This window comes from Colias philodice, chromosome 21 (genome assembly GCF_061535455.1).
Source record: "Colias philodice isolate Cphi_HAF_F1 chromosome 21, ilColPhil1 Martin Lab GWU primary, whole genome shotgun sequence".
Lineage (NCBI taxonomy): Eukaryota > Metazoa > Arthropoda > Insecta > Lepidoptera > Pieridae > Colias > Colias philodice.
Window position 1 is genome coordinate 3,002,935 of NC_143106.1, and position 22,460 is coordinate 3,025,394.

The 22,460-nt window shown below is 32.5% G+C and overlaps 1 long non-coding RNA gene across 1 annotated transcript in view; it reads left to right on the forward strand.

The window, feature by feature from the left end:
- Positions 1-20,058, forward strand: part of LOC149478741 (uncharacterized) — a 122,546-nt gene extending 102,488 nt beyond the window's left edge. Inside the window, exon 2 of the long non-coding RNA XR_016317308.1 lies at positions 19,842-20,058. This is a non-coding gene — a long non-coding RNA (uncharacterized LOC149478741). The remainder of the gene's footprint in view (positions 1-19,841) is intronic.
- The last annotated feature ends 2,402 nt before the right edge of the window (positions 20,059-22,460 follow it).

A 22,460-nucleotide genomic window follows, 5' to 3' on the forward strand; every position in this document is an offset into this window, starting at 1 on the left:
CAAAATGTCAGCGTAGATTAAAAATTGCTTTTAACAGATTAATGTTATTATTCATTACATTAACTTAATTAGAAAACGTTGAAATATTATTTACAAAAAATACAGCTTTTAACTGAGATTTAATTGAAGTGCTTTTAGTTAGTTATTACATTTTCATTTTATTTATCGATGTTGGCAATTTTACATTTATTAGTAAGTACTTTTTTTTACCTATAGGGATAGGGAAGCGCTTGACCACAATCTCGCCTGATGTTAAGCTGAGATGTGTCGTAGTATTATAATTAACAATTTATTATTTCATATTATCTATATTTATGTGTTTGAATAATACTATAAAAATAAAGATAAAGTCATTGGAGTGAGAAACATAACGCTTACCTTTTGTATGAAACTTTGTCGTATTCACCGCTTCAAAATCTCGTAAAATATTTTCTATTCAACACGCGAAAACGTGTATTCTCCAATTTTATCTCTCTTCCTGTCCATCTGCTTTATTTGTCTAACTTTAAAACGATATTATAACTCACTTTTTGATCAAATAATATCGAACTAAGTATTTAAGCTATTATTAATATCAACTTAAAACAGTGCGAAAAAAGGTCACTTCAAGTAGATATTTTAAGTAATGATGTATCAAAAAACCTTTAAAATCAAACGCAAGATCTCAAAGAAAATACACCAAAACCATCACATTTTTTATAATTGTCTTTATTTATTACTATGATATTACAAATGTGTATTTGATGGATGAGTGTTGCAAAATTTCACTCACTCTTTGCTATGAAGGAAATAGAACAATTTGATAATGTAAGGAAACTCCGGATAACCGATTGGCGTAACATGAAAACAAGCCGAGAAAAATAGCACCATTTGTGTAAAGGCGGATTTCCCGGAAAATGGTATTATTTAAATTATAATACGTGAAAACATTCGCCTTGAAAGAAATATTTTCCGCGTAACAACTTGCAGCAAAAGTATGATTTGATTATTTTTCCGCGTAATGTTAATATCTCATTAATCAAAGTCCACGTTTTTTTAATAATATTTCAAATATAAGGTTCAGTGATTTTTAACATTACCTACACAAGTCATTATAATATGAATAATTTCTATTTGAAACTTTCTTCTGAAACTTCGTCGCACTTTGCAAAATTGCAATGTTGATTTAAAATATTAGGTATACAAAAAAATATAATATATTTAATTAATACATGTAATTGTAATTTGTGCCTAGAAATAAACCCAAAAAACAAATGTGATAATTTCGTGAAAAGTTTGTAAAATTAATTTTTCTGCAAAAATCAAATACAATTATTATAGGGTAACGGCACCAGTGGTCAGCCTCATAACAGCTTTTTGAAGTTTTGACAATTGCCATTTCTACAACAATCGTCGAATAAAAAAACGTACAACATGTATGGATTTATTGTTTATTGTAGTTTCGAATCAGCGTTTATCAAAACCAATAATTCTCTTAGTAAAATATATAATTAATTTTAAACAAAAAATGGCCCAGTGTCCCAGTGAACAGCCTCTAAAAACCAATAAACAGCCTTGTTGAACCCAGTGTTCAGCCTTTAGTAAGTATAACTAATTATGAGATCAAAATAAACAATGTTATATCAAAATCAACTACAAATGTATATTAATCACATTTTTATAGCAACGATTCACTTAGCACAAAAAAATATGTATCGTACATAATACAAATATTATTTTAAACATACTATTACAATCTCTTTGTGTCTTCTTATTTTCTAGGAACTTCTTATTATTTATCATAAAAACAGCAATAATTCTTTTTAAAAAAATCAGCGATATTAGTTTATAATATTATTGATGTATCTATAATCCACAATATATATAATTATAATCAACCACAGGAGGATCTCTTTGGGAGGATTTCTCTGGAGGATACTGTTGTCTTGGCGGCATTTTTAGTTAGAAAAAAAAGGGAACAATAATAACTTTTGGATATGAATACACATAATACCATTATTTCAGGTAAAACTTAACTAACATGAAGTATTACTTATATATTTAAACACAAACATTCGCATTTATACTTAAAATATTATTTCAATAACATCGTGGCTGAATACTGGATCATTGAGACCACAGATTGAGACCCAGTGGTCAGCCGCTTGAAAAAAATATTTTGAAATGCGGCTGACCACTGGGTTTTCTAACAATTAGGAATAATCCCAGTAATCAGCCCCAGGGGCTGTCCATTGGATCTTTCATAAAAAATCAGTATCCAATGGTCAGCCCCTCAAATTTTTAATTAAAAAAACAATATTTTTTATCAAATTTCATAAAATTAAATGCTCTAAGTAATCTATAAAGTTATTATCTATAAAACACAATCACATTTCATACTAAAATATGTTATTTCTCACCTTTCAAAAGAGCACCACGTGAAACAAAAAATATTGCAGACATGACACTTTTGCTCTTGTCGACGGACAGCACCTGTACGAACGTGTTTACTTCTCTCCCCTGACCCCCTGCTGCTCCTATCGCGTGATGCATGAACCAATAACGAAACAGAGCTTCTATTCAAGTGCGCGTGATTTGGTTATTTTGATTACAGCGATATTTATGGCCAATAAACAACGCAATAGGCTGATCACTGGTGCCTGGCTGACCACTGGTGCCGTTACCCTAAATCTCATTGAACCGAGGTTAAAGCAGTAGGTAAAATTTATGTCAAATTTGATTTTTTTTAATATATTATCATCTATACTAATCTATAGGTACTAATATTATAAAGAGGAAAGGTTTGTATGTATGTATGTATGGTTTTCAGGCATAAACTACTGGACCGATTTTGATGAAATTTGGCAAAGACAATCTTTAGACCCTGAGAAAGAACATAGTCCACCTTTTATTGCGAAATATGTACCACGGGCGAAGCCGGGGCGGACCGCTAGTATTAATTAATGTACTATTTAATAACAAATCATACACCAAGAACTCACCTAGCACTTTATTTTGTTTCGTACAATTCCCTTTACCGTGATCGTCTGTATCCTTCGATGGATCTAATCTATTCATTTCCAAAAAGCACACAAACATACACACACATTATAATATTTATTTATTCTAAGCAATACGTATCACTAGTTCATTAATTAATTTCATACATCGTTATAATTTGGTCATAGAATATTCGCAGATGTGTCGTAATTTTGGCGGCAAAAGATATCGTGCAATACGCCCACCCTCAGTGAGGTTCTCTACCAAACTGCCGGTGCGTTCCCACTTTAGTTACGTTATACGTATCCACTTTAGCTTTCATACCTTTACAATTGGGAAGAGATATAGGCTTTTCTTAGAATAGCGAATTAGGGCTGAAACGGAGGCATTGTAACGAACATCTGAATAATTTTAATTGAAATCTTAAGGTGGAATAATTAATTGTACGATTAGATCCGAATTATTCGCTGTGGATTAGAATGGCGTTAGAGAAAATCAATGTATATTATTGTTAAACATATTAAACCAATTTATCTTAAGAATTGTATATTATGTATTTTGATTGATCACTAATCAAGTCATTTGCTGGTAATCTAAAATTTGGATAATTGTCATTACACAAACATTCATAATCACGTAATTTACATTGCTTTTTATACAAAAACATGTCAATCTAAAACATCATTTATTTAAAGGTTAAGCACGTTTACATCGCTTTTACAAAAACATATCAATCTAAAACAAAATTCATTTATAGGTCATGTTATTGTAAACATCGTGAAGCGAAACAATAGGACAACCTTGTTAGGACGTTACAAAGACTTCATACTGTTACATGTATTAAGAAACTAAGTGGCATTGTCCATGCGGCATTGTTTGTAGACTTTGACGGTAGTGGAAAATTTAATTTTTCGATACAAATAAAGCCCCGATACTGACAACTATGTTTACCGAAGTAAAATAGAAATAAGTTTGAAGACGTTGATATATGGCCCTTGATAAAATGGGTATGTTATGTCTGGAAAAATTTGTTGATAATATAATCATTTACATTTTTCCTGTCGTAATATATTGCACGCCTCATAAGCGAAGCGTTGAGGTGGGTACTACTGTCACTTCGCGCAAAACATCTGATTTTTCAAACTTAAAATGTCTTTATGTATCATACATTGCACTTGTAAGATAATACATACACACACATATTAAGAAAAAACACTATTTTTAACGTTCATGATATTTTTGATGTCATTTTTGTTATTTAAACTAGTTAAAAAACAGTTAAAAAAGTTCTGTCTTGGACGTCCGTGTGTCTGTATGTGCGGATCCTTTTTCTTGTTAACACGATAGCGACCGAAATACTTTACTAATCGAGTCTTTTTTTTTCTCTTACGCTTGAGTATGCTCAGGAATAGAACCCTTTCATTTTTCAGGGTCTGATTCGATGTGGTTTAATTGTTATTAAATAAACAAAAATAATAATTAATAAATATTTATTAAAAAAAAATTATGAGGCGTGCACTTTTGGATTTTCCAAATTATTTTATTATATAACTACTTTCCTTAAAAATGAATATGCTGCGAAATTAAATATATATTTATGTTCATATATTTACTGCTGTTTCTATTATTTTGGTGCACAATAAAGTATTTTTGTTTGTTTGTCTAAATGATGAGTATTTATATCAAAATTATGCCCTGAACTTATGGAAAAGTAATTAAAATAGGTGACATATTTTCCATAAGTTCCATATGTTCCAAAATATATATCATATAGGAACAAATTTAATTTTATTATTAACAACATCAACTAATGGAACGTTTAAAGGCACACACTCATTTCATACAATTTCAAAATTCGTTTAAAAGCGAATTTTCTCCAATCCATAATTCATACATCACGTATACGAATAAAACGTCCCTTTTTATTTTCCCTTTGTTCTTTACTTGACGAGTGTTTGAGAGACTCTCTTGGGATTAATATAAAATCTCCTTATGAAATGAGAAATCTGTCCTATTCCGATGACGTCACACAAAATTGACCTATTTTCGATAAAAATTACTTTTATACAAAATTAATGAAAGCTGATTGGATAATTTGTATTCCGTTTTGTAAAATATGAGTGGTTTTATTTGGAGTTAATACTTGCATTATCGGATTACGATTTAATATCGGCTATATTTTACGGGATGTGACCGTAATTTTGTCTATTAGGTATGTGGTTGGACAGTAATTTATCAACCATTTTGAAAATCATTAAATATATTTTGCAGTTTGGATAAAAATTAAAATATAGAGCATTTATAACTAGATAGGTATTGTTTAGCTCATCAGCCAAAAATAATTACACGTTAGACCAAATAATTTAATATAATAGGTACTATACTAGGTTTTACATTTATGTCAAAAAGTGCTAGATACTTAGTCTGCAGTGACTTTATCATCCTCATGAAATTGCTCCCCATTCTTTCAAATCACCATCTAGTTAGAACATTCTAATTAAACTTATCTGCACAAATATGGCTAAGTCGAAAATTGGCATGGACTGTGCCAAGAGCTTACATTTAATCGGTTTCGTGTTTTATGTATTTTCATGTAAGTTTTAATTAGTGACAAACCTGTAAAATGCATTTCATTCCATTATAAAACAGTATTATAGCGATATTTCGTTTGAGCAAATATTATTTGATCTGATTAAAGCAAGAGACGTTGGATATATTACTATGCAAAATATATACATTCCCATAGGAAATCATGAGGGTCCATAAATACATAGTATCCGCCCTCGCTTCTCAATAGCTGGGTCCACACCGGCCGATCCACCGCGATCCGATCGCGCGCGGCAGGCGCGCGATCCAAAGATGCGGGCGGTGTGGACGTGCCGCGCGCGATCCATGCACGCGTTTTGCCGCGCGCGATCCCTACCTCGTGCGATCCGTTAGCGGGCGGTTTTTGTAACCGCTTCAAAGGTGCCTCAGTTGCGTGATGCGCGCGGTGTGGACGGTTGTGTTGGATCGCGCGATCCACCTCACCATGGACATCTCAGAAAGTCGAATATCTCAAATTGAATAGCATTCATTCTTGCAAAATTGTGTTCCACTTCATCTGAAACGAACTCTGCGTACAGCTGAGTCCCAGATTCCAATCGATTTTTGTAAAGTTGTTTCACCCAAAACCGTCGATTTCTTTTTTTTTTGATTTTTTGCGCAAACATTTCAGTATAATAAAAGTTACTGCTGCAACGGCAAGACGCCGCCGTTGTACGTGTGACTCCATATCGTACAAGAGTATAGACTGGCTGAATCACGGATCGCCTTAGGATCACTTGGAGCGCATATTTTGGATCGCAAGTTTTTAAAGTGGATCGGCCTAACATGATCCACGATCCATGCTCCGCGATCCTGGATCGCGGATCGCGGGATCACTGGATCGGCCGGTGTGGACCCAGCTACAAACGGAAAACATGTTTCAGAATTTTGGGATATTCAAATACATATTTAAATGGATCTCTATTTTAATATTCCTATTCTAAATAGATTAAAATATTCTTCAATAGTTAGTTTATTAAAAGTTATGACAAAAATCATTTTAACTTTTCATGCGACTGTAGGTAGGTTGTAGGTATCTGTACCTTAGAATACTATCTAAGTTAAAAATGAAAACAGAATAAATTTTACATTGATAAAATTGAAAAGAATATTTTTACATTCATATAAATGTCCTAGTTATTCATGTACAGTCTTCAAGAAATTTTACCTTTTTCAATCTTTAAGAAATTTTACCTTTTTCGTATAGACAAAGGAATAAATATCAATCAAATAAATGAAAAAAGCTGCTTATGTTTTAAGGGAATTTCACTTTGCGTAATTTCTTAATAATGTCAGAAGTTTTCTCCTTTATAAAGAACACATCCTTAAGAATATCGGATAAAGTTGGCAGTTGAATACAATTGTCAAAGCAATAACTTACCTTTAATGAGTAAAGTTAAAGTATTATATTAACATAATATTAATATCAGAGTATATTTAATGATGCTAATTTGAAAGTTTGCCAAATAACGCCAAGTAATGTGGAGCCAGAAAGATATCAATGTTCACTATGAATGTATTTAACTCGTACAGATGTTAATTACTTTTATACTATTTTCATGAAATTATATAATTAATGTGAGTTACTTTAATTTATTTTAAGCACAAACAATACGTTATAATACAATGTGTTTCTAATTATTCTCTATTGCCGCGCTATTTGATGAAATCAATTGATTATAGTATTGAGAACTATATATACCTTATTCTTACAGGTCAGGGATCTTATTTAATTTTGCACATCTTTTATTTTTTTCATATTATTATTAGATATCTATTATTAGGCTGTGTTTGATTCGGGCTAAAAGTAGAGTCACATTTACAGCCGACTATTTAATCTTCGGTCATTATCTTTGCAAATTTTTGTAATGGTAATTGTTTACAATATTCGACAAATAACCAAGCACTGAAAAATCAGCGCAGATTTAATACAAAAATACATTTTATATATCGCAACGTTTCCAACACATAACTTCGAGGCATAACTTTGCTATCTCTGTATAAGCACTCTATGAACTACTGCTATAAATAAAAGAACTACTCTTTCTAAGCAATATTTATGGGTAAACAAATTTCAGTGCGCAGTTTCCAAAAACATTTCAGAAAATGCAAAGTTGCGATTCTATACATGAATTTGTGGACCAGTTTGGCAGATTTCCAGCTTATAGTAAATCTTACCAAGGAATAAGTAATATTCCGTTTACGTAATCTATAAGAATTCCTTTCTTACGTATTCGATAAACGACCCTATTGGTATGCAGAATAAATAAATATTTTTTCCAATATAAATAAACCGCTTTCGACTGGTCAGAACTGGACATTTAAATAGGACAAACCATAAGGCACTTTCTTTAAAAAATAATAATAAAGAAAATCGGTTCACCCTTACCAAAATGGTAACAAAGTCAGAAATAAGAATTCTTATTTTTTTGAAGTTGGTTGAAAAGCTGAGTAAGCTTTTCTCAGTTCTCAGTTCTCGTCGGCCTAAACAATATCAGTATAAAAGTATCCCATGTTAATCCAGGATAGAAACTATTTATGAGCCAAATTTCATGCAAATCTTGTTCAGCTCGCTATTCCATACTGTTTAATTTAAATACTTTATTAACATACTTTTATGTTGTGCGCGTTACGAGGAATAATCTAAATTCTAAAACATACATGTAAAGTAAAATATGTTGATAAAGAAAGGCGAAAAGACTCTTTGCTGCTATAACGAATTGATAACTAAATCATGTGAACTTTGTAAATAAAAAAGTGTAATTTACTTTATTTATATTTACTTTATCTGGTTATAAAACTATAATTCAATACTAAAACCACAGATAATAATAAATAATACTATCTAAATCTTAAGACCTCGGTTGCATATGCTAGTGCAATTATGGTAATTCGTGCTTGTTTGTTGGATATATCAAAATATATTGATTGATTTTGTAGTTCAACAAAAATAACAAAGTGCCTTTGAAGGGATACGAATTTTATATTGGAACCCTTAATGGAATAAAAAGTATTTTGTTTCCAAATAAAGATTGGAGATTTATTCTTATTTCGTGGATGAAATGTTGATTTATTAGAGATTTACGATTTATTCATGTGAATTATTGCGAAAAATTCCACTTGATTCGTGTTTTCGATTCAGAAATGGAGTAGTATTTGTTTGATTGTTAATGGCTTTTCTGAATGCTATATTTCACGGCTATGTTATTTATAATTGATTGAATTGTTTTTCATATTTTTATTGAAGTTACCCTGTTTATTTTATTAAAGAGAAAAAATGCGTTTTTCTTGATATCAATCCAACTTTTGAATAGTATGCATTCAACGTAATCATTATTTAGACCGTATATTAATCGATTCACATAGTCAATTACAAAACTCATAGTCAGTTACAACAACTTACGTTTAAAAATCTCACCAGCTTCACAGTAAACTACGTTTAAACAAACTTTACCTAGCTTCACTTTAACAAGAAAACTTTAAAAACTGATGACAACACGTCTATCCTCTACACTGACAGTGTCAGTGGCCACAGGTGAGGGCTTCAAGGCCTCTTATGGCCGCGACTAAATTAAAGACAAGAGGTTCTCCAGAGGCTTTTGTACGTAAGAGCTTTTCAAGTATATTTTGAGCCACTTGATTGCATGGTAATTGAAGATTTCTTTGGTATTAAAAGTGGTACCTAACTATGAATATTCATATTTTAATATTAGATTAGATTGTTTATTTTAAGCTATTGCATAGCTTCTATCGCGGGCCTTGAGCGCGGGGACCGAGTCAAGAAATTCTGTAACGAAAAAACCTCACGCTCCCCACTCCGACGGGCTCGGAGGTGTGGCTTGAAGGCATGCTATGCAATAGCTTTACCGCGGCAGTCCCCGAGTGCCACACGTCTTTTTTTAATGGACTTGCATGTACTTACTAGCTGCTAATGAAGTTTTATAATCTATCCCTGTATCCGATTTCTTACATATTATTATTACAGCTGTTGCTGTTCTGAGGAATAAATAATAATCTAGCCATTATAACAAACTTTAACTTGCACTTCTTCTTAGTCTATCAATCAATTAATATTGTATATTATTTGGACGGGCCTCTCACTATCTTTCAACAAAAAGCTGATGTTATAAGGAACAAGCTTTATTATCTTCATAAAAACCACTCTCTAAGCATGAAATCTACCATTACTTCTTTACTATTTTATCATCTATAAAATATTTTAAATTAACAGAATTTCGAAAGACGAGAAATAAAAAATAAGTATAATTTCCTTGCAGCTATTCTGAGAAGATTTGAAAATAAATGGCGTGGTTTTGAAAATAGCCTCTTATATAAGTGTTAAATTCAATAAGCGACCTCATTGAATGAAAATAACCTATTTCCCGATCTATATAATGCGGTATGCCGTTAAAATTCACGACATTATTTCCTTTAAAAATTTTCTAAAAGAATTTCTTGGTGTATTGCAAACGCTTGAAGGTAGAGAAATTTCTAGACTTCTATTTTATCTTATTTTAAATACAGAGAACTAGAAAACTATATTATTAAGTTATATTATATAATGTGCTGGTTTATAATAGTGTACCTATTGTATTTGCCAGTATCAGATAATATGGTAAACAGAAAATTTTGGGAAGTAGGTATCTGTTTTAAAATCCATACTTCCATATACTCCATACTAATATTATAAATGCGAAAGTAACTCTGTCTGTCTGTCTGTTACTCAATCACGCCTTAACTACTGAACCAAAGTTGGTTCAGTAGTTAATTTCATGCAAATGCATGAAATTTGCAGGTATAGAGATATTTTGATACCCGAGAAAGGACATAGGATAGGTAAATCCCGGAAATCCCACGGGAACGGGAACTATGCAGGGTTTTCTTTGGACTTTGACTGCGCGAGCGATACCGCGGGCGGAAAGTTAGTAAGAGCATAAATTTCGTTTTTTTGTTAGTTATAAGTTTGCAGAATCGAATTATTGAGTATTATACTGAGTTTAATAATCTGGAAACTGGACACAAGTAATATTTCAAAGATCCAAACGATACTTTCTAGATGAATCTCACAGCTGCAAATAACTGCATATTCTGTTAGAATTGTTTCTGTTTCAACTAAGCAATACGTGCTCGAGTACATACATAACTCAGAAAGATAGTTTTTATTATATTATCCGACTAATATTATAAATACGAAAGTTTGTGAGGATAGATGTAGATATGCTTGTTACTTTTTCACGAAATAACTACTGGAGCGATTTTGATGGAATCATAAACTTCTACAGTAATGTCGGTTGTAGATCATAATAACACGTGAGCTATATAGCATTTTGCTAGCCGGTTCGTCCTCGGGTGAAATAGCAAGGCACTGCTTGTATATTATAAATTATAATTACGAATTGGAGCTTCAATTAAAAACAGTAACCCTCCTGCATCTAAAAAATCCATCTTGTCTGCTCATCAGATGCGCACAAAATGCACCAACTTTGTTATTACGAATGCAAAGCCAAAGTTTTCAACAAATCCAGAGTTTGAGTGGTTTCTAACTATCTACCAAGTTGTGGGATATCAAAGCAAATTCGGTTTTAATCTGTTGGAATATGGCTTAAAATGCAACGCATAAAATTTGTTACCAGATGCGGTAATTGCTTTTCATTATGGTTTGACTAACTATTAAACAATGTTCGCTAAAAGGTTTTCATTATGAATTTCTAATAGCTGAAGTGGATACAAGGTTGTATGAAACTTGATTAAAAATATTAACTAGAAAAGGCCTTTAGTGTACTTCAATTTTATTTTGAAAAGTTTTTATAACCATTCATGTTTTAGAAAATGTGTAGGTACGAGTACAATTTCAATGGATCCAGTTTTATTAATAGATGGAAAAAATCCTGAATATTTTTATAGACCTTTATGTATAGGCATTTCACAGTTGTTGGCCGAGTCGATTAAAAATGAAGGCAATTGTCGGTGATCAACTTTCTGTGCCCTATGCAAATAGATGGCCGATGGATGAAGCGAAAATCAATTATATTCCAATCATGGCTGTTATTTATGTAACTGTGTTCAAAATTCTCATAAAATATTATTATTCTGTGCATAAAGACGGTTCTAAACTCACTCCAAGAAAAATGTTATCTATTTCATTCACCAGCAAATGAAAAGTACTTTACAACAAGAACAGAAGGTCAGCTATTTCAATTATCAGCCAATAAATCCAAAATCAAGCACAAACTACGTACCAAATTTAACCGCTTAGTCATGTGTTTGCAAACTCCTCTCCAAATATAGTTATATATGCTTGAAGTAAATCTGGTTAGGAGCATATTCCTAGGGGACTTCACCTGTGTGGTTCTTGTTACTCAAAATTCTGCTCTCTATTGCTCAATCTCGCAAGACTGCATCAATAACTTTGCCCTGAGATCTAATGGTTGATTTTAATTTAATGTGGGTAGAGTATTAAAATTGCGGGTATAACTAAATTCACGTTGATTATAAATTCAATGTTTTTATTAACTGGAGTTCTTTATTTACCTAGTAAACTAAAATATCTGGTTAAAAAGGAACTAGTAACATAATATTATGTACGCTATGATATTGTGTTATAACCAGAAACCAGATTACACATAAATATTTCGATGCAATAATTAATAATTAGATCTAAGAACAAACTACTTTAATTTACATAATCATTAGGTATATCTACTTCAATTATTCAAAAGATACATTAACAAAAAGATTAATATGGTTTTAATATAATTATAGTTAAGTATCGTTATATACATCGCATTTTTCAGGTCAGATACATACATTTAGATTACATATTCTAAACTACATAATTGACCATTTAACCCTCGTTTAGACAAACCAAAAATATAATTTATAAAGCACAACCACTTCATCAAGCAATCATGCCGTCAATGCCTAATAATTCCAATTTGCCGTTCAATCATAAATCTAGAAGCAATTTCTCGTTAGATCTATTGAGGCATAACGATGGGAAACCACCCCTGTACACCTACCATGAGTTTACAGTGACTCGCTAGCAACTGCATAAAAAGTCACTTAGAAAATTATTTTTGTATGGGACTTAAAGTAAAATAAAACCGGCCAAGTGCAAGTCAGACTTGCAAACCGAGGGTTCCGCACAAACCTGTTTAAAAATGTATGTATTTTATATTTTTTCTTCAGGTGTGCTATATGACGCGGATATTGAGTTGTACTAAATTTCAAGATTCTCTGTTTTTGGTTGTAGGTTTTGATTCCCTTGCGAATGTCGCAACATGCGAAAATTTTCAGCATAAACGGTTGTATCTTAAAAAAAATAAACGCTACCGATTTATACTGTTACTTATCGGTACCATGACTAACTTATTTGACAGATTCTCTCGCCATCGAATGCAGTAAGTAAACTCAAGAGACGATTACTAACTTATGGTAAGGGTTCCTGTACATGGCGGCTAACAATTGGCAACCAGGGCTACCTCTTACCCTATATTCCATCACTTCACGGCACAATTACTGGCTAAATTACTATGTAGAACTGTGTTATGTACAGCTACTAGTGTTAATAGTTTTTGTTGTGAGTGGACCTTGTTCTTAGAGTGGCTTGGCTGAAGTAGTATGTATTATTTTGTAAGAGGTCTTTTTCCTCGTAGCCACAAACAATCTTTTACTATTTCACGATCTAGAATGTTTTTCAACCGACTTCAAAATACAAAGTTCTGACAATTCGAAGCCGTTTAAAAGCCGTGTTTTGTTAAAAATAATTACTACTAATATCTCATATAAATCCTTACAATTTAGGATTTCATTGAGACATTTCAAAAACTTCCTTGAATAGAATAGTCATAAATAGAGAATTTTATGTAACAACTACCTACATTTTAAACGTAAATAAAAAAGAAATAAGTTACATTTAAATCCAAGTTTCCGTACAAAAGTGCTTTTATATCGGAAATTATTCACCGCGGGAAATGAAGCCTTGTCTTCGTAGCGAATGTAATTACCGCTGCTGCAATTTTATTGCTCACCCTTTTAACTTTACTGTTTTTTTAACTATATTTTTATTTTTAATTAAAACAAAACTTACATAGTTTTTTAATTATAATTTATTGTGGAACGTTTGGAAATTCTACAATTATATTATTTAAAAAGATCTTTAGTAACGAGCGATGGAGCGATTATATTTTAATGTAGAAAAAAATTACCTACAGTAAAAACGTCAATAAATTTTATGTTCCATAATCTCTTATATATAAAATTCTCGTGTCACAATGTTAGTCTGCATACTCCTCCGAAACGCGTGGACCGATTCTCATGAAATTTTCTGTGCATATCGGGTAAGTCTGAGAATCGGCCAACATCTATTTTTCATATGTACCACGGGCGAAGCCGGGGCGGACCGCTAGTTACTAATATAATGTAAGCCAGTGTACCTAATGATTCTGTGTTAAAAATATCCAAGAACTTTTGTAAGTTTATAACCATATTTATAGTTATAAATATGGTTATAAACCTATCTATCATGAAAATGCTGAGTAATGTATTTTCTTGTATACAAAATGCCTTCTAACAATAGATTTTTTATTACTACAGATAGATATCCTAACAGAGAATAACAACATAATACAAGTTCGTATCTACCCTCATTCATTACAAAGACGTCTAAATTACCCACATTTGTAGACGGCACAAACCCTGGGAAATATCACTTATAAAATATTAACGTATCATGTTCTTGTACGTTTAACAACTATACCTATTAGTTTGCGTCATGTTTTATACATATACTAGCTTTAGGCCCGCGGCTTCGCTCGCATTTCTAAAACTTATAAAAAGCTATATTATACTAAAACCGTCTTCTTGAACCACTCTATAAAGGGGGTGTGTGCCGAACACGCTTGTCCGAAGTGAAACTTCTTTGGCAAGATTCAAAAATACCAAAATCATCGCCTTACTCCATGAAGTCCGTCTTTCTACTCATGTGATGAAGTGGCGGTATTGCCATGACGCGACCTTGAAATTTTACTCTCAACGCACGTAGAAGTTTCACTTCATAAAGACGGCGGAAAACAACTTTTTTATATAATATTATTTAATACATAATATAAAAGGATAAAATTCACTATATTATGTTAATGCAAACGCTGTAATAACTTTTCTTCTTTATCTCCATATAAAAGGGAAGAAAGTTAATAACTATAAACTCCTTACTACGCGACTAAAGTTGAAATTCCTCGTTAGTCTTCATAAAATATTTTGTACATATTAAAAAATACACATGCTAACGTAAAATATTCTCGCTACGTATACTACACAATACCTACTTGAAGGTTTTTAGTATATTAAAACTGAGAATTTCGTAACCCGCAGCCAGCTAACTAAATCAATATAAAAACAGTAGGTATAATATACGGTTCAGACAGTTCAGTGAACAGATCGAGTCGAACGCTTGGCCTGGTCAATTTACTCTGCGAATACAATAAACTCTCCCGCATTCAAATCAAAAGTGGAATATTCCGCAAACCTATATAATATATACTAGCGGTCCGCCCCGGCTTCGCCCGTGGTACCTACATGTTTAAACTATCCTATCTCTCAAGTTGGATCGAACTGCACATGGTGTGCGAATTTTATTATAATCAGTTCAGTGGTTTAGGAGTCCGTTGAGGACAAACATTGTGACACGAGATTTATATATATTAAGATAAGATAAGATAGGAACAAAGCAATATAGTTAGCTAAAAACTGGTTGATTTGTTGTTGCTGAATAATAATTTCAATGTAGAAAATGTTAAATTAAATTTTATAGCATGCTATGAAATAGTCCATAATTCGTCCTTTGCTTAAATGCATGTGAACATGCATATTGTTCCATCTGTTTTAGTGTTAAAAAGAACCCGCGGGCAAAAGCAAGTTTTTCCAGAGCTTATCTTTTATCCTGGTACATAGGCTACATCACTACCAAGAGGATCAAAATACATACCATACTTTCATGCATCCTTTCAAACTTTCCGACTCTATTATACTTATAGGTACTAACGTAATAAAAAATGAAGTCCCGTGTCCCCTAGTGGGGTAAGTGGTGTAAGGGGTGGGGGACAAGTACCACCGGGAATCAAACCCAGGAGACCTCGGTTCTACGCACATGCGTCAACCACTTTATCAAGGTGGCTGTCAACCACAGTATTAACGTTGGTACCACTGTATCGACGTAATAAGCTTCAGGATAATAATTAATTGCTACACTTGGAAGTGTATTATACTAAGTGTCGTATTTATACATTTGGTTAAGTATTGTTGATCGATATTGATGACCGCCCGTTCAAAATTCAATACACCATTACTTATAGCATCAGTCTATCCCCTGCCTTGATGAATCACCTGTGTAAGCCATCCAATTAATTAAATATATCGATCCCTTTACATCGGCTCTTAGTAAACTCAAAACCCTTCATCATAGAAATATCATTAATGTGGAGTCTAGACTGGTTGCTATGGAAATATTAAATTCTCTCATGATTACTTTATGGGTAAATGTACATTTTGTTAAAGGGAAATCTCTCTAACATCTATTATAAATTATAATAGATGTTAGAGAGATTTCTATAATTGACAGGCTGACCGACGCAATTTCTGCAACGTCTGTCCTCAAAGGGAATATTTTCATTTTTTAATGATATTCCGCTCTCATTCATATTAGCCTGAAGTTATATAGCCTGAAGCTTTGCTCGATAAATGGGTTATCACAAAACTAATTTTAGACTAGTTCCAGTTATATGTTTAGTTCGTGCGTCAATTTAATAACAGTAGTATTCAACTATTCAGCAGTATATTAGTATTCATAGATCATGGTGTCCTAATATTGACCTAAAGCAGTATTATTCCCCACGTGGGAAAGTGATGGCGCTAGACGACCTATATAGACCTCTGTTTATCCGTATAGCTATGTCTATTTTAAACACTGGAATTAATACTGCTATGATGTCTATCATGGTAATGCAAATGTACCAACATGAAATCATACTTCTATACCATCTACGTAGAGGTCACCTTCTTTTCGTTTTCATACATAGATACTTTGATTTCCCTCACTTTTATTAGATTTGAGTGCTCTTTATCCAATCTCAACTATCTCGCCATAAAACTACTTTGATATAACATTGCTTGTAGAACGAAATGTTAACAGAAGCGGCACTTAAGATTTAGTAGTGGGTTTACCGTCGTGCCCAAAATTATCTATAAAATCCACAGAAGTGTCTGTTTATGTAAGTGTTTACTCGGAATGAGTGTTTTAAGTTGCCAAAGTGCACTAAGTATCATTTGATATTAGACACTAATGATATTATTACAGCCGTATGTCTAGATATAAGGATGCAATTAAAATATTCAGCAAACTTATGTAACACTACATAGGTAGGTGTATATTCTATGAAAACATTTAGAAATTTACACTATAATACCGTTCATTTTCCAAGATTACAAAGGTGTAGGATAATTAATAAATTGCTATTAGAACTAAAAATAACATTATAGTACAAAATTTATAAGGTCATGAATTAGTACTCCGTATATTCGAAAACATTCACATGATGATATACATCTTTATTAGAATTCTCTCCCAAAGCCACTAACAAAACAAACTTCAATTTATATGGCACTCCAAATTATCCACATCACAAAATAGCGTATACAAAACAACTCAAATACCGTCAGAATGACCAAACTGTATTACAACTTTTGGGTCTGAATGTACCGAAATAGACTACAATGTCCGTCAGATTAACACATTTTGCCGTACGTGAACAACATACAATAGGAAATTGGGTTTGAGTAGCTTCAAAGAGATTCAGGACTTTTCATACGGGTACTGAATTTATTTATAATGGAACAAAGCAATAGGAGGAGATAGAATTTTTATCAAAGCATGTTAACGTGAATGATGTTATCGTGTATTCAATGACGATCGTCTGGCTGCTTTTGACATTATTCTTTATGCTTATACAATTCGAGCTTATATTGTATTCTATTATTTTTGTGGTAAAGAAGTTTTGACAAGAAAAATATAAAATTAGGTTAATACAAATAAAATGATTTACGCAACTATTGAAGCGTGTCCAAATAAATAAATCTTTTACAAACTTATCGCATTACGAAAGTTTTATAGCCGAGTTTAAGAGATTTCTTTTGCAAAAATAATAGATTTCTTTCGCCAACCGTGACTTGGTATAAACATGTTTTGCTCAAACGAAAAGGCGTAAAGAATTTGGCGAATCTCCAAGCTAACTAGATGGAAACAAACTTGAGAATAGTATAATTAAAGGGTAAATAAAACTACAGTCATAATGATACTTAAGTTACAGAGAGCTTCACGGTTAATAGCTTTTGGTTAGGTAAGAGTTTTAACTAGTGGTTTAATCTAATTTAAGTTTTACGTTGCTTTAAAAATGCAGGAATCTTGCTGGAAATCTTTATAGCGTTAGCACCTTTTTATTTAGTGACTGAATGTTGATTTTGTTTGCTACGTGTTTTTTATAGATTGGCTTGTCGATAATTAGGTCATTCTCATACAAGATAACTACATATTTAAAGAAGTAAAATATCATGTAAATAGAAATATACTTTTTACTGATACCAAATTGTGCGATCTCTTTATTTTAGATAAAGATAGTTTGAATGAGACCATTCCACATCTAAGCATTATTCCGCTATCCTGTAGATGACAAAGAAAGTTCCACATGAACCAGCGAATTTAGAGACACATTACCCCAAACCATAGTACGGATCCATTCATCCCACGTCAGCTTAATTTACGTACAATCGAAGTTGGACACTTAAACTAATGGTATTTGGTAGCTTTCCCTGGCGACGCCTTTATACAAACTTTGTCAATTGAAACTCGGCTCATACGGAATTATTGTTGTTTTAGTTCAATTGCGATCATATTTTAACTTACCTTTTTGTTTCTTGTTGTTGCGAAGTATGTTTATGGTTTGTATATTTTTAAATTTACTTTGTCCTACGTAGCTGTAGTAACGATGAGGTAACATATAACATCGTGCCATCTTTCAAAAGCTCCGAGATGTAATATCTATTGAAAACTGAATTTAATTTTACACAGCAATCGTTGTTTAATACGAGTCCAAATTATTATATTATAGACAAAAAAATTGTTTCCTTTTCTCAAATAAAGATCACTAAGTTTATATATAAACAATAACTTACAAGGAAAAAGGGAAATCATTGCTTTATGTTTAGAGATCGACCTCTCCCTACTATAATAGGTACCTAAACAAAGTGGTAAAACAATAAAATATTGAGAGAATAGAGATTTGAAACATTTATGATAGCTACTTACGAATTGTATATTTCTTATCGGAATGACGAGACGTCCGAGTAGTTTGCGAAGATCTTCTCTTATTGTACCGCATGATTTAATCTGCAAAGAAAATGCTATTTAAACCAATTTGTGAAAGTGTATAAGCAATTTTACAATTAATTATCTTATGTATAAAGTTCTCGTATCGTTGTGTAAACTATTCCGAAACGACTTGACCGATTCTCGTGAAATTTTAGTGCATTTCATCCCCAAAATGATAATAAAGCAGAACGACGTTTGCCGAGTCAGCTAATAATACATAAAGTCGATACACCCTTAACTATTATATATATTATGTAGAATGAAAAGCACGCTTGAGTTTGGACATAGGAACTAGGAAGAGATATGAAGCCAAACTATAATTAAAACAAACAATGACTGACTTAGAATATACGTTCGGGAGAGATTTATGTGATCACGAATAGATGGATATTATATTCAAATAAATGTATGTTATTTTCATGGTAATTTTCCGTCTTGTTTATTTAGTATAATGGCATAGTATTTCGTATCAACTAAAATGGTATCGATCATAAATTGTAATATATTACAAGGCGTGTATAAGGAAGGAGCGATTAGCGAAAACAGTTTTTAATAATTTAATGACTTCAATATTTTTTCCGATTTAAATCTATTAAATATCCATAATCCTAATCCTAGGTCTGTAGATCTAGTAGATGCTTAAATTTACAACAAGTAAACTTTAGAAATAAAAATTACTCCTGCGCTAAAACTTACAGCACTACCACATTATATTTTTGTATGTCATCATATCAAAAAGTATACGTTTTAATAATAAAACATTTCACAAAGCACCAACAAGTTTATTGTATCGCGATTGTTAACTTTTGCCTTGTCGTGCAAGTGAAGGCGCTCAAAGAAGTTCCATGACAAATAGCTGGGTCCACACCGGCCGATCCAGTGATCCCGCGATCCGCGATCCAGGATCGCGGAGCATGGATCGTGGATCATGTTAGGCCGATCCACTTTAAAAACTTGCGATCCAAAATATGCGCTCCAAGTGATCCTAAGGCGATCCGTGATTCAGCCAGTCTAACTCTTGTACGATATGGAGTCACACGTACAACGGCGGCGTCTTGCCGTTGCAGCAGTAACTTTTATTATACTGAAATGTTTGCGCAAAAAATCAAAAAAAAAGAAATCGACGGTTTTGGGTGAAACAACTTTACAAAAATCGATTGGAATCTGGGACTCAGCTGTACGCAGAGTTAGTTTCAGATGAAGTGGAACACAATTTTGCAAGAATGAATGCTATTCAATTTGAGATATTCGACTTTCTGAGATGTCCATGGTGAGGTGGATCGCGCGATCCAACACAACCGTCCACACCGCGCGCATCACGCAACTGAGGCACCTTTGAAGCGGGTACAAAAACCGCCCGCTAACGGATCGCACGAGGTAGGGATCGCGCGCGGCAAAACGCGTGCATGGATCGCGCGCGGCACGTCCACACCGCCCGCATCTTTGGATCGCGCGCCTGCCGCGCGCGATCGGATCGCGGTGGATCGGCCGGTGTGGACCCAGCTATTGAACAAAAGAGCCTTGATTTTAAGTTTCATCTTGACAACGACTTGTCACATCGTTGCCGAGTTTAGAAGTGTGCCTGTAGATTGAACACAGCGAAAAGCCATTTTAAATAAGTGTTCCGAAGTGTATTTAAATTTATCACAACTTTTTTTCAGATTTTTGTATAACACTGAATATAAAATAACATTCATTTCTGATTATGTGTTATAAATAATTATGGTTTATAACGGAAAAAAACATTTATGTGATAACATTTGAGGGAAATTTATCCATAGCACAATACGTAATAAATGAATCACGAGAAATTAGTTTAAAGGTAAATTTCAATCTGTGGTGATAACTAATACATTTAAAATATATTATCTTATAGGTACATTCCCCTGCATCTTCATACTTAGGTAACCACTTCGCAAATTTAATCTTAACACAATCACAAAACCTCAAATCGTATAGGAAGTCGGTAGCCAAAGTTGAACCATTAGTACTCGGTCCAAAGTTTAATAAGTTTTATTTTATCTACAAAGATATGAAAATGCTACATTATATAATTACTTTTGTGACTTGCTTACAATTTCCTTTGAAAGGCCCTCGCTTTGTAGATCTCGAGAATATTGTATCCGCGATATCTCTGCTCCTTTGAAATTCGCGACTACTTTTTCTTATGGCAATTAGTAAACTTTACAAATGTTATGGCATAAATTGTTGATGGGTAATATTACTATATTTTGGTACTTAATATATTTAACGTATCGGTTTCTGTTATAGTCTATGAATGGCTGAAAATTTTTAAATTACCTACTCTAAAGCCTTTACTTTAAGGTAAATATATGTGGGGATGGTGTGAATTAAAACTCCAAAATAAGCCCAATCAATTTATTTCCCAGACACCGGTTATAAAAATACATTTTAACCATCCTCCATTTCTTTAGTATCCAAAAATACAAAGTAATCTGTCATAGACACGTCATAGATAATCATCGATCTACAGATAACATATTAACATATTCTTAATAGAAAAACACAGACTAAAAATAAAAAAACTAGTTATGAAATACATCTTAATTTATCCTATTCCCACATATATTATTTAGGTCGATAAATCTAAGTAATTTAATTGCTCTTTTGACATTTAGCTTGAATAAATTAAAGAAATACTTTGGTTGAAACTTGAAGTATACAAAAACATAATGTGTGAATCATTACTAATATCTAACGGTGCATTTACATCAAACGAACATAGAGCTGGAGCGTTCGAAAAGATGCATGCATGCTATGCAATATTCTAATCTTGAACAACACTGAAAACGAGTTTTCGTTTACTCTAAAAGATCACGAAAGAAACGAAACGTTAGACGAATATAAGCTCTTATATTTTCTGCCATAATATTATATTAAAAACTCTAGTTACATTTTCAATTCGGTTAAACAGAAATAATATCGCCTACAACTATAATCGAACAATTCATAAGGACTGAGGAATTGCTTGTTTCATTAATTAAATTTGTTGAGGTAACTCAAATTAATTATAGAAAAGCATTGAGATAATATTAATATGGAGACGATACCGCCTACACCACTTATGTTCCGCTCAACATACGTCATCTGGCGTAACTGCACTCAGTCGCTTGCTCGCTCATTGGCGCGAACGTCACGCTCATTTTTTATTTGTTTTAAAGTGAAACGCATCAAATATGCCTACGTGTGTGTTACGATATTGCACAAATAATACGGAAAAGTGCAAAGGAATAACTTTTCAATCAGTAAGTAACTAGATAATAATTTTTAAAACTTAATTAGAACAAAATTTTTGGCGGGCGACATTTTGCGTCATTTGTCATAGATTAAAAATTTAAGATATGACATTGGGCGTGAAATGAGTGTTGTTAGTAATATTTGCTGGCGTATATTTTTATAGTATAAAATAATAATTTTACATATTTAGAAAAGCATAGACTGGTTGTTAATTGAA